Below are 27131 nucleotides of genomic sequence, written 5' to 3' on the forward strand. Positions count from 1 at the left end.
TTTCTGATGTGCGCTACTCCCAGTCCCTGTGCTGAGAGCTTTGACTCCATTCTGCAGCTGAGCTCTCCAGGAGTCTGGGGAGCAGATGGACATTTTAATAATGAGGAGTCTACACTGGAGGCTTTACTGTGGGAGGAGCCCACAGGTAGGCTCTCCCCTTCCCCTTCGATAGATGTAGAAGCTAATGTCCAGCGGGAGGGGATGACTCGCTCGAGGTCTTTCTATTTGCAGAACCAGTACTCTTCCAGTCTGAGTCCACAGCCAGCTTTGGTTTGCCTTTCTGCTTCCATGTCAGCGTTGGGTTAAACAAAACTTTTTAAAAGATGTATCTTCACTATCCCCTTCCCCGTAAGGAGGCCTCTGTGGCTTCTGGGAAGGAGGTGTAGTCTTGTACTCGAATGGTGTGTGTGTGTATGTGTGTGTGTGTGTGTGTGTGTGTGTGTTTCCTGTTCCCACTCCCAGAGCAATTCATTTCCTACCTTGAATCCTTGTGCTGGGATTTTTTATAGCAAACTATCCCCATTTCACAAGTAGCCTCAAGCAACAATTAGTCCTGCATGTAATTTCTGAATCAAATGGGGGGGTTTGGGTGGGAACCGTGCAAGCCGTTTGCAAGCAGATGTAGCCCGAGGTGGAGTCACTCCCTGTGTTGTGGGGAGGCCGGGAGGGGCTGGCAGGAGAAAGAGCAGAGGCCCAGCCTGGTGTACGGCCTCAAGCTCTGAATTAGGAGGCAGAAGAGTGGGGACTATGTGGTGGGCAGGATAGAGACCCCACAGATGCCCACGCTCTAATCCCCCGGAAGCCGTGAACATTACCTAATATGTCAGGACTTCTGTGGATGTGACTCAGACTAAGGAGTTTGACACGGGGGACAGGATCCAGGTGGGTGTGAAGTAGTCCCATGAATCTTCAGAAGCAGAGAACCTTTCCTAGCTATGGATGGGAAGACGTGCCGGCAGAAGGGGCAGGGCATACAGGGCTGCTGGTTTGGAAGATGGGAGGAAGGGGCCACGAGCCAAGGAAAGCGGTGGCTTCTGGAGGCTGGAAAAGGCAAGGAAATGGATTCCCCCCTTAAAGCCTCCAGAAGGAACAAAGTCCTGGTGGCAGCTTGATTTTAGCCAGTGAGACCCATGTCTGACTCTTTAAGATACTAAATTTGTGTTGTTTTAAGCACTAAGTTAGTGGTAATTTGTTATAGCAAATGAATGCAGCCTGGTTCCTTTTTCCTAACGCTTCATCCCTTCCGTGACCTCTGTGAGCCTCGGTGTCCTGATCAGTAAAGCCAAGGTCACTTCTTATAATCCCCTGCTCTCCAGGCCTGGCCAACCCTGGGGACCTAAGAAGTCAGTTCAACAGTAACATACGACTGTGTGGCTCTGCCCTATACCTGATGAGTCTGCAGGCACCTGGCAAGCCTCCTCCCTGAAGCCTCGCTAGAGGACAAAAGCCATGCTTCCTGCCCTCTATCTAGCAAGCTGCCTGGAGCTTCCCTGTCAGGCCCCGCTGTGGCTTCGGCCAAAGGACCAGTCATCAGTTTCCCTGCCTGGCCTGCTTCCACAGCACCCACCCCTGCTGCCTCCGGGACCACCTGGGAGCCCTCTAAAACCACATCCCCCACCCCAGATCGATTGAACAGAATCCCCAGGAGGCCCTGCAAACTGTCATCTTGCAAAAGAACACGAGGGAATTTGGGAGACTGAGGATTTAGTCTGTCTTCTTCCAAGAATTATATCATTCCTCCAACATGTGGGGCAAGTCATTTGATCTTCCTGGGTCTCATTATTCTCCTGTATAACTTGAAAAATCCGTCCCTAAGCTTCCTTCCAGAACTGAAGCTCTCACGCACAATAGTATTTTCCTTTCATTTTCTGAAGACACCTTAGGATTTTATCCCATCACAGGGCTGTTGTGGCAAGCATCCCTTTTCTCTGTACAAAGCTGTGTAGATTTGGGACCCTGGGATGGGTCTAAACTAAGGCTGTAGCATAGCCCAGAATTTGTCTCAAAATATATAAATACATTTTTAATTCTTAGTAAAGTAAAATAAAGGCAACTCCAGCAGACCTTCTGATGAATACTCAAGAGATGGAAAGCGGTGCCTGAAAATTTGATAGAGGTCACCACCTGGGTGTGGGGTCGGGGGAGGGGAAGGTGGGAGAGAGGGTGCAGGGAGCAGGGAGGGAGAGAGGAGGGGTAGAGGAGGTAGGGGGAGGTGTGAGGGGAAACCAGAAATGCCGAAGACCCTACCTCCTCCATCATCAACAGGTATAAAATCCATCTGCTCTGCCTACTTCCTTAGGTTAGCGTGAGAAGCCACAGCATGGTCTGTTTGGACCATTCTCTAAACTGTTGAGTGTTACAGGGCGGTAAAAGGTTCTGCTGCTTCTCCCTCCTTCTTGAGCATGGACTCTTAGCAGCCAGCCTTCTGAGACAATGTTGTTCTGTTAAGAGAACAACGAAGCCCAGAGAAGCAAACGACCCGTTCAAAGACGCACCTTCCCAAGTATCAAGAGTCATTGATCTAAATCAATCTCATTATATCAGTGAGGGGAGGCAAGCTGTGTTCCAGTAGCAAACAACCCCCAAATAACAAGCTTTCTTTGTCAACAAGTCCGTCACAGGTTGGAAGGGCTTCTGTTTGTTGTGGTCATGGAGGCACCAAGGCCGATGGAGCAGCCATCATTTCAAATCATATAGGTCACCGTGCCAGAAAGAACGAGAGACCTTTGGAGGGTCTGGTGAGTGTGACACACGTCACTTCTGGTCACACTCATTGGTAGGAACTAATCACAAGACTCCAACCCACTACATGGGGCCACTAGTAAAAGGAAGTACAAACACACCAGGCACCTGCCCGGCAGGAAGGCGTGCAAAAGGCACTATTGCCCATCACACCCATGTCTCTGTCCCCCTCCTCTCCATGGTCCCTCCTCTACAAAACCTTTCCCCATCCCACAAACTGTATTCCTGAAAGTTCTGTTTGACCGGAACATCAAGTCTGATCCCTCAGCCTTTGGTACATGCCAGGACTGGTGCTTTGCCTTTGCGCCTTTGATACCCAGCACAGGGCCTGCGTGTGGGAAGATGAATGCTGCTTCCAAATACACATGACATTTTCTTTAATTTTTGTTTAACAGCTAAAATGCACCAGTGTTATTTAAACGACTTGAAAATTATTTAATCTTTAAAAAAAAACCCGTTGTGGTCATAACTTATTTCCCCCATTTTATAGCTGAGGGCCTTGAGGCACAGAGAGGTTAAGTAACTAACTCCGGGTCACAAACCTACCAAAGGGTGGAGTGGGGAGCTGCACTCAGGCGTAGTCCTGATAATCCAGGTGCGTGGTGTCTACACCCTGCTGCTGCTTGATGCCCCAGCGGGGAGGGTCCAGCTGAGCACCACTTCCCACTCTTTGATTCTAACGCTCAGCTCAGTGCTCAAGCAGGCTCCATGAGGGCCCCCTCCCCTTTTGGGGGAGCATCATAGACATTGTAACCCAGTTCCCCTCTCTGTCAAAACTTGCCTGTCTTGAGTCTTACCCCCTCCTCTCAGGAGCTTGCCCTCTACAGACCTGATAAATTCCAGGAGAGCTGGGAGGTGCAAAAGATCATTATTTTCCCCTTGACAGTTTTGCCGAGGGCTGGCCCTGGAGCAGATAAACCACCCTGGGCAGAACCAGGCTGGTGGCACCGGCAGCTCAGCTCCTTGTGATGCAAACATGCAGGATCTGTAGACCGATTTGGAGCAATGTCTTCCAGCGATGAGCCTCTGAGCACCCAGTCGAGGCCTTGCTTCTTCATTTCAAACGAGATCCTCAGATGAGGAGCCCAGGACGCCACAGGACGATGGGAGGGATGAGAGACTGCAAACATTCTGCTGTCTCACTGTCCTCATCTTGGAACTGGCAAGTGGCTTTTCTATCTGGAGCCCTTGGGGGACTTTTGCTGGTGTCCCTGACCAACAAATTCTTTCAGTTAAGGCCTGAATCTTTCAGGGTGAAGGCCACAGGGTTTACAAGTGAGCTTTTGGAAGCTGAGGGTAAAAGCCCATGTCCACCATGGGGTTCCTGGACACAGAGTGGCCGCAGGAAGGGCTCTGGCACATGGAGGTGGAGCCAACAGGTCTACCCTTCATGGGCTGTGCTCTGAGCTGGGTTCTGAGGGACGCTGCACACACTGCGGACTCTCCTCACAGACTCTCAATGAAGTGCACCCTCCAAAGAAAGAATTCAAAAAAAAAAATCCCTCAGGATTCAAAAGTTGTACTCTTTTCAGGAAAAAAAAAAAAAATCCAAATTCCCAAAAGATATTCAAACATGAATTTGTTGCCACTCGGAAGCAGAGTCCGTGTTGGGGGAGGAAGGGGGACAGTGGGGTGTAGGGGGCGGTAATGTCAAGATGGAAAAAGATGAGAAAAAGGGAAATGCGAATTTGGGAGGGGCTGGTCTGTTGCAGTGGACCAGAGTCCCTTGCTCTGGCCTGAAGGTACCACAAGATGGCAGCATTTCTGAACGTTCCAGATCATTCCCCCCCCCCCCCCCATGGGACTGCTTCTCAGGGCTCTGGGGTGCCTTGGCGTCCAGTCAGGAGCACATCCTCCCCCGTATTTAGGAGGATTAAGAGTGCTGACCTGAGATGCTCTCGTCCTCAGCCAGAGACAAGAGAGAAGAGGGCCGGAGCCGAAGAGCTGGATCTCTCCGGTGCACGTTCAGCTGTTTAAACAAAATCAGCGCTGAACCCAAGCGCCTGTTGGCCAGTGGCCACTTTGGCTGTTGGGCTGGATTGTCTTAGTGTGTCTGAGAAACAGAATGCTTGTTTGGCCAGATGTCATGTGGAGGCCAAGGGACTTTGCGGTGCTCTGGAGAGTACATCCCCGCTAACTAACCTCAGTCTGGAAGCTCTGGGGACATTATTCTGTAGAATCTGGCACTAGTGGCCAGACCGAGGGTCCCACCCCACCCTACCACCACCCTGGGTGCTCACACCAGTCATCTGGTGTGAAAGAGTGGACCGTTTGTGCTATTAAAAACTCTTCCCGGTATTTGTTTTCCATACTCTATTTGTTCATTCATTTACTTTTCAGTATTTATTCAGCACCTACTCTGAGCCAGGTGTTCTGCTGTGTCCTGGGGATTCGAGAATGACTGTTCCACCATCAGGGAACTTGCATCTATTTGGGGATGGAGGGAGAATGAATGAATTACCATTATAAAAGGGCTATGCAGGAAAAGTGCTACAGCAGGGATTCTGGAAGGCTCCGCCATTTATTAGCTGTTGGTCTTGGGCAACTTATTTGGCCAGGGCCCCAGTGTATGGTTCTTGAGACTTTGCACGGGATGGCCGGGAGGACGGACGGATGCACGGAAGCAACAGCATCTGCCACCTGTTATGCACCTCACAGCTCCTGGGGGTGCTATTCACACAGGCTGCACAGGATTGTGGTGGCTTTGACTCTACCGCCCCCAGACTCGGTTTCCTTACCTGTAAACTGGAATCATAATAGTGACATCACAGGACTGGTGTGAGCATGGAGTGAGGTACGGGAAAGAGTGTGAGGATCCAGCTCTGTGCCTGGTGTGTCCATGATTATTAGATCTAAGAAGCCATGATATCAAAGCTCAATATAAAGGCTTAAATCTTCATTTTGGAGACGAATGCAAAGCCCCATGTGCCCATTAAGTTGTGCGTTGGGCCAATTAATGGCCAGTTTTCAGCAGCCACGCTGCTTCCTCCTACCACCTGAAGGAGGGTGGAGAAAACTGATGCCCACCTCGTGGCGGTGTAGCCGTGCCACGATCTCCACTTTCAAGATCAGGTCTGTGCCTGTCCTTGCGGAGCACGAGACAGATCTACCGGCTGGCCAGTCGCGTCAGGACCAAGTGGCAAAGGGAGACATTCCCGTGGCGGCAGCGCCTGGATGATACCTGCTACCTGCTGTCATCCTCAGAGCAGCGCTGTGATGCAGGCCGCGGCGCGAGCATCCTTGCAGGCCAGGAAATGGAGGCCAAAGGTCACTCAGCAAATATGTGCTGAGGCTAGGCTTAAACCCACAGCAGATGGGCTCCGAGTCCTGAAGGCTGTCTTGAGAGGTTTGGTGGAATTGACTAGAAGGGTACAGGTAGCTTGTCCCCAGGCCGAAAGCGGGACTTAAATGCTTGCTGCGGCGGTCCCATGGACCACTTCTAACAGGCTCTCCACTGGCCTGGAAAACAAATATGTGAACATGTGAACAACAGACAACAAACAAACATGTGAACAAACATGGGATGCCGGGAAATTATTACACAGCCATCCCACCAGCTCACATGCTACTGTGCGCTTCGGTCCAGCCCGCGCACAGCTGCCCCTGGGTGAGCTGACCTGGGCCTGCTGATGGCCTGCGTGTGAGACAGGAAGGCCCCCAGAACCCCATTCTGGCACTATGGCTGTCTCACCTGACTTCTGGAAAGGCGATCTCCTTGTCCCAAGACATTCTGGGGTAAAGTTAACCCTGTTCAAGCCCTCGAGGGAAGAGCCACTTCCAGGTGCCCAGGGGAGAAGGGAAGCATCGATGTCTCCGAAGATCTCCTCCCACCAGATTAGGAAAACAGTGACATCCAGTCCCCCGCAGGGCCAGGGAAGGTGAGAGCAGCACAGAGGAGGGATCATGGCTGAGCCACATAGGTGGTGACGCCCTTGTGCTAATGGTGCCACCTCGGATTTTAGAATGCCCTGGCAGATTAAAGTGTTTCTCAGATAAAGGAAAAACGGTGTCACCAAATGTTTGAGGACTGAGGATTTAGGTCCAATGGGGGTGTTAAGAATGATGCAAGCAGCTTTCTTTTTTCCCTCTAAAATTGTTTGGCAAGTTGTAGTGGACATCTGATGTTTCTACCAGCTGGCATCAATTCCCCTTCCTATAATAGCATCCTGGGTTTTCCTTGGGGTGGGGGACTCCCCTTCCCCACTGCTCTTCTTCTGGTTTGAATGAGTCTTACTCCCTTCACTGGCTCTGGGGATGGGCACGGACCCAGGGCTGACCAATCCCTATGCTTCATACTCTGGAGGCGTGAGCATTTCAGAGGTGGGTATGACACCTCAGCCAAACCAAATTGAGAGTCAATCCTGAGGTTTTGCCAGAAGTGGGGGACAACACACGCTCTTTCTGAAGGGGTTGCTAAGCTGGGAACCCATGGGCCTGGAATTGCTAGTGGTTGTGTTGCCGTTACATGAGGAGAACCACCTGAGACTTAAGGCAGCCAAGAGAAAAGCAGAGAAAGGAGATGAGATGGTGTGACCAAGATTTCTGGTGACATCTTTTGAGTGGCTTGGTTGAACTGTGAATTTTTTTTAATAATATGAGTTAATATATTGCATTCGATGTTTTTGCAAATTAGAGTTATTGTCTCTTAGTCCTGAAAGCATCCTGATATAGAAACATTCTCAAAATATTATATCAGTAAGCCAGAGCTGAAGATACAATGGAAATTTCATTTGAAATGTATTTGGTACTAAGTATCCATCAGAATTGTTTTGTGTTTTACATATTAAAGATGTAAGAGAAATTGTGCTGTGCCTACACCATATCATGAAAAAAATAAACAAATACTCTTCATAATACTATCTAGTAAATCTCAGAGACCTAGTTCCCTGGAGTCAGAAAGATCTAGGTTTGAGTTCTAGCTCTGTCAATTACCTTGGACAACTGTCATAACTGTCATGGGCCTTGGTTTACTCATCTGTAATATGGTGGTAATAAGAGTAGTTATGTCATTGGGTCATTAGGGAGGATTAATAAGAATAAGAATAAGAATGAAATAAGAATAAGAATAAGAAATAAGAATATCCAGCTTTACCACAGTACTATGAGATGGGAACCAAAGGGCAGGAAGATTAGCTTTCTCAAGATTAGCTAACTACTCAGTGGCAGAGCTAGAATTTGAATCTGGGCAATGTGGCTCAGGGCTTTCACTCCTGACCACCGTGATTATCATCTCTTGAACCTAGCAGAGGTTGAGTAATCTGCCCAAGGTCACACCTCATAATATTGTAAACAAAGTGCTTATCATAGGGTCTGATACCAACATATGTTAAGAGAACATGGAATAAGAAGAGTATTAACCAGTTGGATACATTTCAGGGCAGGGCTACATCTGCAATCATGGGCAGATGCAGGAGTGGGATTTAGGAGACCTGGCTTATTACCTCTGCTGATAACCTGACATGTGACCTTAGGCAAGTCACTTGCTTTTCTGGTCTATGACTTCTCATATGTAAATCAAGAGGATTGTTGAGGCACCAGGGTAGCTCAGTCAGGTAAGTGTCCGACTCTTGATTTTGGCTTAGGTCATGATGTCAGGGTCACAAGATCCAGCCCTACGTGGGGCTCTGCATTGGCATGGAGCCTGCTTAGGATTCTCTCTCTCCCTCTGTCCCTCTCCTTGTTCACTCTCTCTTTCTTTCTCCAAAAAGAAAAAAAAAAAAGAGGATCAAAATTGTTCTCTACCCACAGCAACCATCTACTGGTCCATTCAATAACCAAGGAGACCGAGGCCACATGAATTGGACTTGGCATGGGGTTTTAGGTGAGGTGTCTGGATCAGAGACCCCCTCTCCCTGCCAGTCAGTCTGAAGGTGTGGATGCAGGGCTTCATCCTCCATGCTCTACACTGCTTGCATCTTGGAGCTTCTCTTCCAAGTTTTCCCTATTTCTCTACCCTAGTCCACTTCTAAGGTCAAGGAAGAAAAATGTGACTGAAATTGGTCATCTCTGACCCAGAGCAAAGAAAGCCTAAGCCTGGCCCTCAGCTTTCTCACATGTTGAATCCATGGCCAACTCCCAGCTTCTTCCCTGATCAATTAAAGGTTTTTTTTTTTTTTTTTTTTTTTTTTTATCACATCTGAAAAGGCTTCCCAAGTGGCAACAAACTCTCCCAGGAAAAAGTAAGTGCTTTGATGAGTTAAGTGTAAATGAATCAAAACCATATGGATTAAATTTCCCCTAAAATACATTCAGGATTGACCTGAAGGATAAATGCTCTGGGACAATATGGGTGGGAGGGGTGGAGAGTCTAGAGTCTGACTTAGAACTTCCTCTCTAGTCCATAGCACCAGGGCCAGTTCCTCCATAACCTGCACAACCCCAAAGTCTCAGACCCCCTAACTCGTGCTATCTTTTACAAATGAACAATTAATACTAGGATGGACTTAATAAGACCTTGGGGTAAAAATTCAACTAACTAAGAATATCTTGTTTAAGGTGCTTTGCTGTGAGAGTCTCCCTGAAAGTTGTAAACTTGTTCAAGGTGGTAGGTTCACCTTCAAAAGTGAATTTGTTCATTCACTCAAAGGATACTCACTGAGTACTTGTGTCAAAACCTGCAGTGTAATGGGCAGCAAAGAGGAATAAAACAGGGTCCGAATTTCTCTGTCCCCTCTACCTCCGTCATGATGCCATTTGCCCTGCTGCTACTTCTCAGTGGGTCTTCGTTGCTTTCAATGACATTAAGCTCTCTGCTGAAAGGCTTTCAAACCAGTTTGGGAGTATTTTCTCAAGGTTTTGGTTGAAATGGGAAATATACTAAGTTATACTCAGTTAAGGGCAAGCTCCAAGCATGGTAGGCAAGGCCCTCTACAGGACTTGGCCCTTACTTAACTCTCAAGCCTCTTTGGAAAAATATCCTGTGTTCTTGAATTGGAAGAATTAATATTCTTTAAATGTCTGTAAAATTCCAAGTGGCCTCAGATTTAATTCAATCCACATCAAAATTCCAATGGCATTTTTCACAGAAATAGAAAAACTATTCTAAAATTCATAAGGAATCAAACTAACTGATTTCAAAGTATATTATAAAGCTATAGTAATCAAAATGGTATGATACTGGCATAAAAACAGACACAAAGACCAATGGAACAGAACAGAGAAAGCCCAGAAATAAACCCAGGCATGTACAATCCAGTAATCTTTGACAAGGGAGCCAAGAATATGCAGCAGGGGAAAAAATCATCTCTTCAATAAATGGTACTGGAAAGGGGTCCCTGGGTGGCTTAGTCAGTTAAATGTCTGCCTTTGGCTCAAGTCATGATACCAGGGTCCTGGGATTGAATTCCACATCAGGCTCCCTGCTCAGCAGGGAGTCTGTTTCTCTCTCTCACTTGCCTGTGTTCTGTCTCTCAAATAAATAAATAAAATCTTAAAAAAAAAAACAACAATAAATGGTGCTGGAAACACTGGATATCCACATGCAAGAAAAAAAAAAAGAAATTGGACTCCTATCATATAGCACTCACAAAGTTAATTCAGAATAATCAAAGACTTAAATGTAAGACTTGAAATTATAAAACTCCTTGAGGAAAACATTGGGGAAAATCTCCTTGATATTGGTCTTGGCAATGATTTTTTTGATAAGACATTAAAAAGATGGGCAACAAAAGCTAAAGTAAACAAGTGGGACTACATCAAACTAAAATGCTACACAGCAAAAGAAATAATCAATGATTTGAAAACACAAGCCACAGAGTCAGAAAAATTTTGCAAACCTAATACCTAATAATATATCTAAAATATTTGATATCCAAAATATATAAGGAATGTACACAACTCAATAGTAAAAAACAAAAATTAGAAATGAGCAAAGGACCTGAATGGGCATTTTTCCGAAGAAGACAAAGGGGCCAATAGATACATGAAAAGATGTTCAATGTCACTGACCAAGTGTAACCGAAGGCAAATTGAAACCACAATGAGACATCATCTCACCCCTGTTTAGGATGGCTATTGTCAAAAAGGCAAGAGATAACAAAGGTTGGCAAAAGCATGGAGAAAAGGGAACACTTACATACTGTTGGTGAGAATGTAAATTGGCACAGCCATTATGGAAAACAGTATAGCAGTTCCTCAAAAAATTAAAGATAAGGCCCTGCATGGCTCAGTGGTTGAACCATGACCTTTGGCTCAGGTCATGATCCTGCTCCTGGGATTGAGTCCCACATAGGGCTCCCCGGAAATAGGGAGCCTATTTCTCCCTCTGCCTATGTCTCTGCCTAACCTCTCTCTGTGTCTCTCATGAATAAATAAATGAAATCTTTAAAAAAATTAAAAATAGAACTGCCATATGATCCAGCAATCCCACTCCTGGGCATATATCCAAAGGAAACAAAATCAGTATCTCAAAGAGATAATCTGCACTCCCATGTTCACTACAGCATTATTCACAATAGCCAAGATATAGGAAGAACCTAAATGTTCTTTGACAGATGAACGGATAAAGAAAATGTGAGATATCTATAAATACACGTACAATGGAATATCAGTCAGCTGTACAAAAGAAGGAAATTTTGACATTTGCAACAACACGAATGAACCTGGAGGGCATTATGCTAAATGAAATAATCCAGACAAAGAAGAACAAACACTGTATTTATTGCTGATATGTGCAATCTGAAAAAAAAATCAATTTTATAGAAACAGAGACTAGAACAGTGACTTCCAGGGGCTGGGCAGAGAGGGGAATGGGAGATGTAAGTCAAAGTGCACAAACTTTCAGTTATAAGACGAATAAGTTCTAAGGATCTCATGTATAGTGTAGCAACTATATAGTTAATAATATGATATCAAATACTTGAAATCTGCTGAGAGTAGATCTTAAGCGTTCTCACCACAAAAAAAGAAAAAAGTTAACTATGTGAAGTGATGTGTTAATTATCTTGATCTCGGTAATCATTCCACAATGTATATGCATATCAAATCATCATGTTGTACACTTCAGATGTATACAATTAACATTTGTCAGTTGTTCCTCAATAAGGTTGGGCAGGTGTAAAGGATACAGCAAATGTCTCAGTATTAACTGTTTAATTAAAAAAAAAATTACGGTCACAAGCCAAACAACTTCTACAACCTTTCATATCATCTTCTAAGGACATTGCTTTTTTTTGCTCTTGTGAGAGTCTCTGGTGCACTTTTTTGGGGGGGTGGGTGGATGGAGAGGAGCAGAGGGAGAGGAAGAGAGAGAATCTTTTTTTTAAAGATTTTATTTATTTATTTATTTATTTATTTATTTATTTATTTATGAGAGAGCACGAGCAGGGTTGGAGGTGTGTGGAGCAGCAGAAAAAGAGGGAGAAGCAGACTCGGGAGAGCCCGACGTGGGGCTGGGTCCCAGGACCCTGAGCTCATGACCTGAGCTGAAATCAGAAGCTGGCCGATTAACCTACTGAGGCACCCAGGCACCCCACCGGTTCACTTTTTAATCACATGCTCTTTGTTTTTACTCTTAGGAACCACAGGATGTTTCATATGTTAATATAAGTCATATAACTTTACAATGGTGAGATCTGTATGTGTACACACACGTATTACCACACGGCGTGCACTATTAGCATGTAGCATTGGAGCCACATCAGACCATGTAGCATTGGACCCAAGACCATGAGAAGTACACCACCAAGCCAAAAACAGAATATTTTCCCCGGACTTGACTGTGAATCCTCCTGACTGTATGGCAGCTGGGGCGGAAGAAGGAAGGTGGGTGAGGGACTCACAGAAGTCCCTCTTATTTGGGGCCATGGCTCGTAAAGCAACAAGGTGTCTTCTCCCTGAAGCAGCCGGTTTTGACTTTCAGGTTTAGAGGCATCTGTGATTTGGGAACAATCAAACTGAGATCCCTGAGCAGTGGACTGTGGTTATAGAGAAGGCACATCTAGGCAAATCTGTGTAATTATGTTTATTTTTCCAAGGACAAGAGGGGTGGGATGGGAAGGAAATGATTGGACCAAGCCTGAGGGCTTACGGCATCATCCTCAGCTTAGGGTTTTACCCACTTGAGAGACTGAAAATACAGAGGCACGATGGCCTGACCACAGGTAGAAAGAGGACTGTGACCCACAATGTGCAGCGCCCCCTCATCCACCCGGGAGGCCAGGCCGCTGCCTGCAGTGACAGTCCACGGAGCTCGTCTGTACGTCAGCCCCAAATAGCCGGGACTCAGCTAGTAACCGGCAGCCTCTCTAGCTGTCGTCCCTGATCCCAACTAAGGGCCGCCGGGGAAAGCCGAATACATACCCTCACCAACCACATGGGACACTCTCCTTCTAGGACATTCATCTTTTCCAGCCTTCAGCTCCCCCAGGCCAGCCTCCAGCTTTTCTTCCCCGCTGTCAAGCATCCTCACTCTTGCCTGCCTTTGAGTCTCTGCCAAATGCAAGTGATGGGAGCTGATCCCCTGGCAATGGCAAGTTCTGACTCAACAGCCTTTTGTTTTTTCATTTGGTTGGTCTTTCTGTCCACACGTCTTCCTAGATATTTGTGGGACAAATGATTCCAAGCAACCAGTGGTATCACCCACTTTGCTGACTGTCTCCCACAGCACCAGCTGGCACACAGGTGGCTGTCAGCTGCTCCCTCCTCTTTGCCCTGTAGCTCGAAGCTCATTCACCGACTCTGCCCCTAGTGTGCACATGGTCAGCTCTAAGTTGCACTCAGAGGGCATCAGAGTTTGTTCATAGCTGGTGTCCATTCTGATGGCTCTGTGCTCTTACCCCAATTTAGCATACGAAACTACCATGGAGGGTAAGATGTTGGGGGTTGGCTTCTAACCCCAGAACTCACAAGCAGGGAAGGCCACATTGCCTTCCTGGTCCTGTCTCTGTTGCTGTAATATGAAGATTGGACTAGAATAATATTTTAAGTCCCTTCTGTATCTTACCCAGTTGAATCTTCTCTCCACTGGGGCCCAGCCCTCCCATGTGTTGGACATTACAGAAATCTCAAAAGGACCAACCCTCGGTTGGGGTTACCCTCTGCCGAAGGAGGGTTCACAGAGCCAGTGGCATTTGCACCGCCTGGCCAAAGAGAGGCAAATCCGGGGCGGGATCACTATTTTCCTACCCTAGATTCGTTGTTCCGGATGGTACCATTTTGGCACCACCAACTCTTCAGCTGCCACACCCTTCGCTCTAATTCACACTCACAGACTTGATTCCCCTGGGAACATGGTTTTAAAATTGAATGAATCCAGAGTTCACATATGTTGCCTGAATGCGACATTGTGTGATACCTTCCCCCCCCCCTCAACTATCCGTACCATCGCCCCCTTTAAAAACCCACTCTCATTGAGTGGCATTAAAAACAAAACAAAACAAAACCCTCACTCCCACTTAGAGGCCTAAGTCCTGGGGAGCCGGAGCAGAGGAGAGGTTGTCACCTCTCACGTTCAGCAATAAAAATGACTTCCTCCTTTCAGCGGCCGTTCCCTGATGTGACTCTGTGATCAGTATCAAATGCTTGGTAGCAAGGCTTTCTGTAGAGCCTTCTCAGCTAAAATAGATTTAACCTGCCCGCTGCTCTTTGTGTAGGAACAATGGGCGTAACAATAAGGAGCTGCTATATTGTTCATGCATGAATAGTCCCGATTCCAGATATTTGCTGTTGGGCCCTGTAGATTACCTGCAAAGAATGTCCAGCTCCCTCTGTTGAGAAAGGTTATGCTACAGGCAAGCAGTCCAGGCTGTTTCATGGTAATGAATCAATAGGGGCCTGCAATTAATGAAGTCTTATTTCAAAATGGTAGGGAGTCACCTTTTGAAATAGGGTCTGTTTTCTCCTCCAGCCTAATTGCACAGCCTGGGGTGTCTCCAGTTTGAATGGGTCAACTTTGTGTGTGAGCCGGGCTTGGGGGCTGGCAGGAAGGGGCAGAGGGTGACAAGTGAGGTGGCTTTGGGGGCTTACTTGGGCAAGCTCTGGGGGAAATGAAACCCATATGTGTGGTTATTAGCATGCGGCTCGGAAACAGGCACAACAGAGGCAAGCTGGAAGGCCGAGAACACCTCCTGAGTGTCCCGTTCCCAACTTTTCAACTGGGCAAAATTTTAATCGACAGGGGTTTCTTCTGTGTGGCTATAGACTGAAGCTTTGAGAACCCGTGGCTAGTACATGGGGGTAACGGCGGGAAACACCCACAGGCTTCCGCTCCAGCGCATCTGAATCTCAGTCGTTGCACTGCTGTCACCGGCGGTGTCATCTTAGGCAAACTACTTGACCTCTCTGAGCATCCTTTGATCCATCAAACAGGGATATCATCAATCTGCAGGGCTGTTGCAGAAAAAATATGTCCCCCTAGTAGGGATCCAATCCATGGTTGTGGCAAATGTTGCTCGTTTACCAATATCCATCCATCCCTCCTTTCTTCCTGACCAACAGAATCTCAATTTTGCTCAGGGCAGCAGTGTATCCAACCAAGAAAATCCTGATTTCTTGGTGTCCCTTGTAGGTGAGGTATCCATATGACACAGTTCTGGTCAGTCAAAAGGGGTCGTCTGCTGGGTAGGGCTTCCTGGAAAACTATGGTTTTCTTGACTTAAAAAGAAACAGACTGTGCAAGGCTTTTTGCCTTTTCCCCTGCACACTCTTCCTTCCTTCGAACACAGTTGCAAGGCCTGGAAGTGTGGGAGTCACCATCTTGCAACCATGAGGACAAGCCCCACACATGCTAAGGAGAGTGGGACAGAAGGGTAGAGAACGGGGTGGGGGAAGGTTTGTGGAGCTGTGGCGCAGCCGTTCCTGGGCTTGAGTGCCTCCCTCAGGCCTCTTGTCGGGTGAGAACAATAAATCCCTATGCATTTATAGGTCGTGGTTACTTGAGCTTGAGCTTTCTCTCACATGCGGCCAAGCACAGTCTCTATGTGATACCTGCTGATTATTACTTTTACAGGCTGGCACAACAAGCCTTGGAAACTTCCTTGAAGCCCAACTGAAGTAAGAAAGAGGAATATACTGGGAGAAAACCACCTAGTCTCTGATATTTTCAGGGTTCTCCTTTATCTGTCCACCCGTGCACCTGAGCTTTTTTATTTACATAGGCTTCCTTGCTTATTATTAAGTCAGGGCTTCCAGGGAAGTAGAGTTAAATTAAAGATCAGAGGCAAAGATAGCCATGGTTACTATATAAATACCTGTCTGCATCATATAAGATACCGGAGTTAATCAACTCCAAGAACAAAGGCAGTGCCCAAATGAAAAAACTGCCTGCCGGAGCTGGCTACAGCAACCCTGCTGAGTGCAGGAAATAAATATGGGAACCAATAGGCCAAAAATAATAATGGTAATGAGATTTTTAAAACTTCATCCCTAATAAAGAAGCCTTTGCTGAATTCTTATGCCCTAGAGAAATAGCCAAGAGTATTTAGGCTTATCCAAAAGGACTTAGTGGGAACTTGGGAGAAGTATAGGCATGTCTTAGCTAAGGTTGGGATGAGACCCCTTGACCTAGTGGAAGATCTAGGAGGGAGGCTTCTATTGACCTTTGAAGGTCAAGCTACTGGTCCATTGCTCTGGACAGTGTGGCTTAGAGGCCGCCTCTCCATGAGGACAGTGTAGTAAAAAGTGAGTCGCAAATGAGCTAATCACCATTAACGTTTCGGCTGAAACTGCCAGTCTGACATCTTTCCTAATGGCTGACAAATGTCAGGGTGACTTGTGTGCTTTTTTTGTTAATTGAATTGGTTAATTAGGTCCCAGAGGCCTGGCTGCTAATTATGAGCTACAGCCGAATATGAGCTTAAAAAAAAAAAAAGATGCAAGGAAGTTAAAACAAAAGAGAAAATACACACATGCGCGCACACACGCACACACACACTCCAACTCCTTTGTGTTCTTTACAATCTGTACTGTTACCTTCTCTTAATTTTTGACCTGCCACATGTTACTACCTTCTTGATGTATTTAAAAAAACAAAAAACAAAAAGAGGGCAAGAAGAACTCCAATTCTGCCTTTTTCCATGAGGAGCATCTGTTCAATCAGTGCCTCGTTCATTAATTTTCTGCCAATTAGCAAGAAAAAAAAGGTAGACAGGGAAGGGGGAGAAAAAAGTCCAGATTTACTGCCTAATGCCTTACCTTGTGAAGATAATGTTTTCAAAAACTCCACATTGTCTGTCGTTTGCATAAAGAAGCATTGACAGTCCTGGAGACCCAGTAGTGACTTGTTGATGTTTAGGAAAACTTTTCCAGAATTTCAGGAAACAAACCCAGACACTGAACAGGCCACACTCTCCATAAAGGATCCTTTCTCAAAGGTTAATAAAGTGGCATCTAGCTCATGGAGGCCTCTAGGCATTTAGTGCTAAACGTAGCTCCAAGAATTGTCTCCCAATTGCCAACTACAGGTGCCCAGTGTTGTCTTTGGTTTTTGCTTCCTGTTAAGAGAGAACGCTGAGGGCAGTTGGAACTTCCAGCTTCGTGCTTCCAGTTCACCACACCATGCTTCTGGGAGCTAGCAGACCCAAAGTATCTGATAAACTGGTTGGCATTCTTTGGAGGAAGAAGGGATGAGAAGGAACCCAAGGTAGAGAGAACTGAAAGGAGAAGCGCTCAAAGGACCTTTGTGGCAAAATCAGATTATTTCAGCCCCTAGGGTTCTGGTGGAGATAAATGGATAGGGCAAGCTGCCCAGAACAGCACTTCCTTGCTCTCGGAGTCTTGGGTTAGCAGAGGCTGGGATTTTGAAAACATGTGGAGGTTTGGAGACTTGAAGAACGTGTGTGGCCCAGATACCTCTTGGAACCATCTTCCCCTGACAGATCAGGAGAACTTGCCTCACATTCCCAATTCCAGTTTGCCTCCCAGCTCAGCCACTAAACCCAGAGCACTCCTCCCAGTTTCTTCCAGTTCCCAGCCTCCCCCACCTTCCATGGAGTCTTGAGCATGTGGCCCTGAGAGTGATGCCTCAGGATGGCCACTAGCTAGATTTTGGTCCCTTCCCGTTCTCAAGGCTTCCAATCATAAAGCTTTTCACTTTTCTGAAGACTTGAGAGGGAGGAGCCATGACCTACACAGAGCTTTCTACTTTCTATGGCTTTCCCTCCACTGCTCCAGCATCTTCCTCTCTCTCTCTCCACCCCCTCCAAATCCTTCAGAATTTAGGAGACCATGCCTGATGTCTGGCTGATAGTCACTGAGAAGCATGTGTGGAAAACTCAAAGTGAAAAGAAAAGCTGCATGTTTTACAAAGATTCAACTTGTGTCTCTGCATTTTTACCAGTAAGTGTGTGTGTGTGTGTGTGTGTGTGTGTACATGCCAGCCAGCATTAAAATAGCAGGGACTGCTTGGGTTCATCTTGAGCAAGGCACCTATAAAGAGTTTTCAAGAAATCATGTTAAAAATCTATGGGGACACTATATGTTGGCAAATCGAATTTAAACAAAATATTAAAAATCAATCAATCAGTCAATCTATGGGGACAGTGGTAAGGTTGAGTATAAGCAGAAGACAAGACAGTGGCAGGCAGTGTAACCCACTAGTCAAGACCATAGATGAAGACCAAAGTCCAAATGCCGGCCTTGACCCTTGCTAGTTGTGCAGCCTTAAGCCAGTTCCTTCCACATCTTTGAAACTCAAGTTTTCAACTCCAAGATGCAAATAATGATAGTATCTATCTTCTAATAGTATCTTGCTGCTGGGAATAAATGAGATAAGGCATATAAGCAGCACTGTGTACCCAGGAAACATCAGCTACTATATTTGCTTTCCTCCCTTACTCCATTTCTTTAAAATCTAAAGTTTACAGAAACATCAGTTATGCCAAAAATTTAACAGTATCTTTAACCTGGTTTGTTTTGCTTATGCTTAAGTTATTCTCAAGTTTCTTTTACATATCTGGTAGAGTGGCCTCTGTTGCTCTTTTTCTGAGAGACTAGAGTTTTTATGACTCTTTAAACCCAGAGAGATACCAAAATTGTCTTCAGATTTATTTTGGACCGTGCTTTACCCCAAGGGGGCTTATATAAGCCTCAAAGGAGAGGTAAGGAGGAGGAAAAAGGGGTGGTCATGTTTTAAAGAAGGTGAGTGGTGTGTCCCATACACCATCCAAAACATTTAGCCCTTTCTACAGAATCTCTTCTAGGAAAGACCTGCCTCATACGTTCTCTATAGGAAGAGGAGCTCAATTCTGAGAGACCACTTTTTTGGGGGTGTCCTCAGTCCTTTCTGCTGGAGAAAACCCACTTTTGGTCCCAAGTTTTTTTTTGGTTTCATCATTAGCTTAAAAGGAAGATATTTTGACCACCTGGGAAGGTAGGGTGACAGATGTGATAGGGTGCCCAGGACTGAGACAGTTCTTGGGCATGAGTTTTTCAGTGCTCAAAGAAGGAAAGTCCAGGCAAATTGAGATGAGTTGATCACTCTCTTGGAAGGCAGATTTTTAAATTGGTTGTTTGGAGAGTCATTGCAGTTGGGGGAGGTGCTAATCCCAAAGCACCCAGCCAGTTAATAAACTCAGTCAAAACCAGAGGCTCTCAGTGCAATATCAGATGCTAAATGTGTATATGTGGCTTGGGTAGCAGTCATGGTGGAAGTCCTAGAAACACATAATTTCTCAGTCACATAGCACACAGGTTGTGGGTACTCACCCTCTTGGAAGTTAGAGTCTCATGCAGGAACTTGTAAAAATTATGTCCTGAATTAACCAAGCTGCTTCCCACAGATTGCATTTTGAAATACAGAGAGAGAGGAGGAAATGGTTAAGTGACAAAGGACAGAAAAACCACAAAAAAATCCATAAAGGCTTTGTGGACATTGCCCACAAGAGGCGCCAACTGAGAGAAGTCTGCCATTTTTTCACATCCTGGTGCTGGCACAAAAAAAGAAAGGAGGTTTACGTCTCTCCTTAGAAGGAAAGAGAGAAAACAACCCTTAGGGGCTGATGCATTGAGAGAACCTCAAATACGCCGGTCTGAAGATTATGCAATATTTTCATTTAATTCTCAGAGAGACTTGAGAGGTTGGTACTATGATTCATATTTGACAACTCAAGAAATCAGGACTCCCAAAGAAGAGTAAGTTCTCCAAGTTCACTCAGCTAAGAAGTGGCTGACCTGGGAATTGTAATGATAGTAATAATAATGATAATTTAATACAATAGCCATCATCATGGAGCAACAGTGTTTCTTAGGTCTTTAGGTACTAGGCTACATACACTCTTTAATGTTTAACCTCATTTAGTTCTGAAACAGTCTTCCGGAATGGAACCACTCTTAAGCCCATTTAACACATGGGTAAATTGGGAATTAGAGAGATTGTGTAAATCACTGGAGGGCACCCAGCCAGTAAGGAGCAGAACTGGAGTTTGAACCTGTATCTGTCTGGCTCCATAAACCATTGCACAACCCGCTTGACCCATTGTACTGTTATAAAAACACTTTTGTACATGTTACCACATTCAACCATTGAGACATATTTTCTAGACTTAAAAAAGGAAGCCAAGAGAGCTTCTGAGTTGTCCCAAAGTGTAGGAGCCTGGCAGAAAACTGACTCCGATTCCAGCACCCCGGGAGAACCATGGCCCTATGGGTCCATTGGGCAAAAAGAGACATTCTTCCAAAATGGTAGATATCCTCTCTTGCAGCAACAGCGAGTTTCTTCAATAACCACATCAACCCTGTAGCTGATCAGTGACTCAGAAGGGGAAAGGAGATGGTGATCCTAGAGGGCAAAGACCAGCAGGACGGAGCCTCTGCCAACTGCAGTCTCCTCCCCCAGACCATGCATAAAGGCCCAGATTTTGCCTGCGCATGCAATATTGACCTGGAGGTATTGATGCGCCACCTGCAGGGCTGCCTTTCCTTATCGATAACCAATGGCAGGGCCTAAAGTTCAAACACCGCTGGGCGGCTTTCATGTTTGTAAACAGTATTGATGTGCATAAATAACGGCCCATCAGACTGCAGGATTAAATGAGGACAGAGGCAGAACATTTGGGAGATTAAATCCGGAAGCAGCTAATTAAAATAAGCTGAGAATGAAGGCATAAATGGTGGCCAATTAATGTAAATGCCTTGCAAGCCTGGACACCCCAGTACCCCAACCCAGGCTTTCCCAAGCTCCTGGCCAAGAATACTGCCTCTCCTTAGGATAAAACTGGTCCAACTCTGCCTTTGATTTACTCCCCCACCACAGAGTCTCGTAGGCCAGCGACCCACAGCAAGTGCCAGGAAAGAAGCGCTGTCTGAGAAGACCGGGTGGTCTGGGGGAGAAGACAGACATCTGACGTCACCACTTTGACCCAGGATGCTCTGATGCAGCCTAGAAAAGAAATGCTTAAACTTTCCATTAATAAGAAGAAATTAAAGAGAATTGTGGAAATAGCGATACTTCCTCCTCCACTCCAATAGGGTCAGTTTTGAGGACAAAGTTGGGCTCAGCGATGGAGGGAGGCTCAAGGCTCAAGGCCACTGTCCTCATTACTTCTTAATAAAAGAAAGTGTTTTTGCATGACGATGGCTCAACATCAAAAGGGCCATGTTGAAATGTGCCCTGGTTCACAACAGCCTGTGCAAATGTCCCACTTTGCTGCGGGGGTAACTTAGAAGAGTCAGGGCAGCAGTTGGTGGTAGTGGGGATAAAGAACCTCTCAGCCAATGGATTGCTTGGGGTAATGACTTGAGAGCTATGATAATAGGGAGGTAATTCCTGCTTTTGCTGGTGACACACTTTCTCCTTTTCACCATCTGTAATGAGGCTTCATTCAAAGCCAATAAAAATAATGGCCAATGTTTACTCCATATAGACTGTGCCAGGCACGATCTAAGCATGTTACATGCATGAGCTCATTTAGCTTTCATAAAAACCCTAAGAGAGGAAGCAAAAGCACACATGGGTGATGTTATTGCCATAGTGACTTTGTTTCCCCAAGCAATCTCTGAGGTAGAGCAAACAGTGTTAGTCTAATTTTGATATGAAGAACATAAGCCTGAGGGATAAAGTGATTTGCTCACAGTCAGAAGTGGGTACCTTACAGAGAGGCCTTTTGGGGCCCCTAGATGCCCTACTTTTGAAGAGGTAGGATGGCTGTGTTTTGCCCCAGGCTCCATTCACTATGACCATTTGCTCCTATGGTCAGCCGTGGCCCAACATGCTTCCAGAAGCATCTTTATAGGATGGAGGAGAGGGTGAAATGCTCCCCAACATTGGGTTTTCATGAAGTGCAACAAAAGCAAGTATTTGAAAGAGCAAGATACTTCAAAAATGCATCAGGACTATTATTTCTATTAAAGGATCTGTCCCCTGAGACAGACCCAAGGCTGCTTTTTGGTTTCTGGTCCCAGCAAAGGTCCCCTCCACTGGCTTGAGCAGCAAGGGAACTGCATTGTGTAAATGCAACTAAGATTTCTGGGAGTGGGGGAGCCGAGGAGCCGGGGAGCTAGCAGGCGTGCAAGGGAACAGTATCATGTTCCTGGTTTTAGGTTAGCTCCAGGACTGGGATGCTTAACTCATGTGGTTTTTCAAGATTAATCATAAGTTACAACAAGCTGCTCCCCCTTGGGGCATTTCATCTGCATCATTTTCTCTCCCAGAGGGTTGAAGGAAGAAAAATATCCGCTGCACAGCTTTGGAAATTAGTTGCTTGTCACTCACTTGCTTGGAATGGGATTTGAATCTTATGGCCTTTGCTCCAGAGCGCTGGACTGGCTCCCCATTAAGTAAGAGATGTACAGCTAGAAAAGACGCTGCTGCCAAGGTACTTAGAGTGAGGAAAGCCAGTTGTGGGCAGCTCAATGGTAACATGAGCCCCTGGCTTCTGAGTGCCATCATTTATCTGCTGGTCCCCAGGCACCTTCAAAACTAGGCATTAAGCCCTCCATGTGCATTTGAGGATCAGGAGTAACAAGCACGCCCCATTCCCCATGGAAATGAAAGGTTGTGGTTCTATCCAGGGCGGGGAGGGAGTTTTATATGAGGGATTCAGAGTCTTCAGTAATCCAGGTGGGGCAGCCTTCTGAATACTGGCCTGGCTGGATGGTTGTTGACTACTTTTCAGAAGGGTGACCCATTGTCCAGTTTATATTACACAAGCTGTCACAGTAACCGCAGACTGGATGGAGTCCGTGCCTGTGGGAGACGGATCTGAGGAGTGGAACATATTGCTGTGGTTCTCCAGGCACGAGGTCCATATCACCCAAAGGAGGACCTCAGCCAGAACCTCAGTGTGATGAATTCAGAGGAGTGGGAAAACTGGAATGGAAAACCAGGAAGGCAGACAGAAACTGTGTCACGTGGACACAGGTGGGGCAAACTTTGGTGAGATCAGGTCAGGGCTGGGCTCCTCTGTGGCAGCACTACTCACTGCACATCCAACTCTGGACAGTTAGAGGTTGCAATGTCCCGCCCAACCTGGGTAGACTGCTCCAGGAATGGGGCTGATGCCAGGAGCTGGAGAGAATGAGCCTGCCGAGACTCAACATGTCAACTCCTGAGGTGCCAATTGAGGTGTCACTGCTAAGTGGGGGACATATCAGAAGTTTGACCAATGAAGTAACTTCTTCAGGAAGCAATATCTGCAACTAGCTAGCCAGAGGGATGTCTATTTATGTCACAAAAGCCAACCACTCTAGAAAACTATTCATTACTTCTTTACTTACTGTCCCAACTCAATGATTGCCTCTGCTCAAATAGACTTGGTCCTGATTAAATTTTGACCATTTACAAATTCCCAATCCACTAGAGAATGTCTCAGAAAGCTATAACAGTTTCTGATTTTCAAATATGAAAGCATTCTGCAGGGTCTGGGTAGTGCAGTGGGTTAAGTGATTGACTCTTGGTTTTGGCTCAGGTCATGATCTCAGGGTCGAGAAATTGAGCCTCACTCCACCCAGTGTGGAGTTTGTTTGAGATTCTTTCTCTCTCTGCCCTTCCCCTTATGTGCTCTCTCTATATATATATAAAATAAATGAATAAATCTTTAAGAAAATGAAAGCATTCAGAGTTATCCTATTAATCAAGACCAAGGTTTGCTCCCATGACCTAGCCTCAACCTACGTTCTCCAGCATCTCCCACCCTACACATGAGCAGAATCAGTGTACTTGCCAGGCCTCAAATACATGAGGTGGATTCCCTACTCTACACCTTGCTGATGCCACACCTTTGCCTGGAGTTTCTCTTCCTCCCCACCCCTATATTTTATTTTCCAAATCTCATCTCATTCTGACCTAATCTGCTACCATTGATTTGTTACACCTCCATAATCTTAAGAATTTGAAAGGTATATTAGGTGTATTTGTTAGGGCTGCCATAGCAAAGTATCACAAAATGGTTGGCTTAGACAACAAAAAATATATTGTCTCATAAATATGGAGGCTAGAAATTCTGAAATCAAGGTGTTGGCAGGGTTGGTTCATTTTGGGGGCTATGAGAAAAAGTCTGTTCTAAGCCTCTCTCCTTGGCTGGAGGATGGCCACCTCCATCTTCACACAGTGTTCTTACTGAATGCATGTCTCTGTGTCCAAATTTCCCTTTTTCATAAGCACAGCAGTCATATTGGGTTAGGGACTACCCCAACGACCTCATTTTTACTTGATTACCTCTGTAAAGACCCTATATCCAAGTAAGGTCACATATTGAGGTACTGGGAATTGGGATTTCAGCATATGAATTTGGCAGGAAGTGGGAGGGCACACAATTGAACCCACACCTAGAGGCATCAATGGCTAAAACTGTGCTGCTCTAGCCCATGATCAGAAATATTTGATTCTGTGCCCAGAGAGCTAATCAGTACTGTATGAAGAAGAGGAGAGGTGTGTGCTAAGATAGGAAGCAGAGGCCACCATTATCAGGCTACCTTCTTCTAAGAGAGCAAATGTTTCATAAAGGTAGAAGGTGGTGAAAGGTATAGATCTTGTGCACGGAGGGTATGTTTTATGAAGCACACTGTGGAATAGGCTGGGTTTTGCTGTGGTAACATACAACCCCACAATCTCAATGGCTTACAACCAAAAGTTTGCTTCTTGCTACATGTCCACTGTAGGCCAACTGCAACTCTATTTCACATTGTCCTCACCAGGAAAACCCATGATCAAGCAGCCTCTAACTGGAACTTTGCCAACTTTATGGCAGAAGGAAAAGACATATGGCAAATCGAGCAGAGCTCTTAGGGGTTCTTCTTGGACAGAGCTTGCATTTCACTGGCCAAATGAAGTCACCTAGCCAAGTCTGACATCAGCAGACAGGAATGTAGAATCCTTCTGCAGGTAGGGTCATTGCAGGGAGGGGCACCCAATATAGGCAAGCAGAAGTCCAATAGACCATGCTAGAATAAGCACCATGACCTATTTCTAAGAAAAGCATCTTCAGCGACACCTGGGTGGCTCAGTGGTTGAGCGTCTGCCTTTGGCTCAGGGCGTGATCCCAGAGTCCTGGGATGGAGTCCCGTGTCAGGCTCCCTGTGTGGAGCCTGCTTCTCCCTCTGCCTGTGTCTCTGCCTCTCTCCGTGTGTCTCTCATGAATAAATAAATAAAATCTTAAAAAAAAAAAAAAGAAAGAAAAGCAGCTTCATGTGACTTTGGGCTTGCCTCTTTTTCTCTGGCCCTCAGTTTCTTCATTTAGTAAATAGGGATCATAATACCACCTTCCCTTCCCTCCAGGGCCATTAAGAAAATTAGCCATGAGACTATGAAACTTCTTGGTAAATGATTATTAAAGCACCCTGGGGACAAAGGTATGCATCTGCTATATTTGGGATATAAAGTCAATTGCAGTTCATATCGACTACAAAGATAGGTGGCCAGCCAATGACAAACCAGGTCTTTCCCCTAAACTCCTGGAAAGGAGGGCAGCCCAGTGTGGTCAAGGCAATCCCACAGATGCAGCCTAGACAATTGGGAGGACCAGGAAGGGATGGGTCATTGCACTGGCATATGAATCCACCCACCATAGTAGATTCTTTCCTTCCACCAGCTCCCCTTCTCTACCCCTCTTCCCAGCTACTGTAGGTCCAAGCACTGGTTCACATTAAAGGGAAATAAATAGGACATATTGCCACCTACATTTTGTAACTGAGGAAACAGGTTCAGAGAAATTAAGCAACATGGTTAAGGTCACACAGTAAGTAAATGCTCCCACAGCATCTCCTTGAAGCACTTTACTTTTATTATTTAATCCTTGCAATAATGTTATGAGATGAGTGCTTTCACTATTCCCATTTTACAGGTGAGGAAACTGAGGCACAAAGATGTTAAAGAATCTGTCCACCATTGTACATGTCATAAGTAGCCAGCCTTGGGAGAGCCCTGGGGTTGAACACCCTGAGATGTACATTTTTGTCGTTATATTTAACATCTCTGAAATTGGGATGAGTCTTTTAATTGATGGCATTATCATAACTGAAGAGTCAGCATTTTTTCTTTCTCACTTAGTGGCATATAAAATAATGATGCATCTTCAAACTGATGACATCTTACTTAGAATCAATGAAATATGAGACATGATTTCTTCTTGACCTGCCCCTCCCCATTTCCTTTCATCAATTTTGAGATTTAAAAATGATTCTTCCTTCTGAATGGAGGGGAAACTAGACATAGATTCTATCAGCATTCCTTCTCCATCTCTCCAGCCCTCTGGGCAAAAAAAATGCAAGAGATGCCAACAAAAAGTGACCTAGTTAGGGTGCAAGACAGCAAGTGTGGCTGTGGATTGTGTGCAAGACAGGGTGTTTGGGAGGGTGGAGCTGCACTGGCCAGCATTTCATGAGATCTGAGTCCTGGCTGGAAAGCCCAGCGTACAGCGCCCATCCGTGGCCCTGGTGCTAAGGGAAAACCCATTCTCCAGCATACAGACATAAAGCCAGGAAACACAAAAAGGAACTCAGGGGCAATTGTAGAAGGTGTGTCTAAGGCGCTGTACTTACTGAACAAGACACGAATCTATGTCCATTTCTTGGGGGGTAAATACTACCACATGTGCCTAAAACTCTCACATCATTTAGTCTGTGCTGACATGAATCCCCTTGGAAGAGTTAGCATTTGGTTAGGTAAACGTTTCCCCTCTCCCTCCCCTCTTCACCTCCCTCATTCTCCATCAATATCTTGCAGATGTTGGAACAAGCCGATGACTGACTCGGTTCCCACACTGGAATGCCGGCCTGGGGAAGAATGCAGCAGAGCTTTCTGGCTGCCTGCGACCCTCAGCTACGATGGGCCTCCGACATTCTCTTGCTCGTGCATCAAGCCTTCGGCTGCTCACTGCCAAGTATTAAGTGCTTGTTCCACAAAGCTGGTGTAGATTATCACTTTGCTGTATAGATGTATCTAATAGAATTAAATAGTTGGCTCCTGACCAGTAACAGATGTGCTACATATAATGCAACAATAATGAGATTGAAACCAC

General features: G+C 45.8%; 1 long non-coding RNA gene across 1 annotated transcript; it reads left to right on the plus strand.

The window, feature by feature from the left end:
- LOC140620550 (uncharacterized) lies at positions 1–27131 on the plus strand. The gene is made up of 2 exons (XR_012020309.1): positions 1–145; positions 26837–27131. It is a non-coding gene; the product is annotated as an uncharacterized lncRNA (long non-coding RNA).

The sequence above is a fragment of the Canis lupus genome, chromosome 29, assembly GCF_048164855.1.
Source record: "Canis lupus baileyi chromosome 29, mCanLup2.hap1, whole genome shotgun sequence".
NCBI lineage: Eukaryota > Metazoa > Chordata > Mammalia > Carnivora > Canidae > Canis > Canis lupus.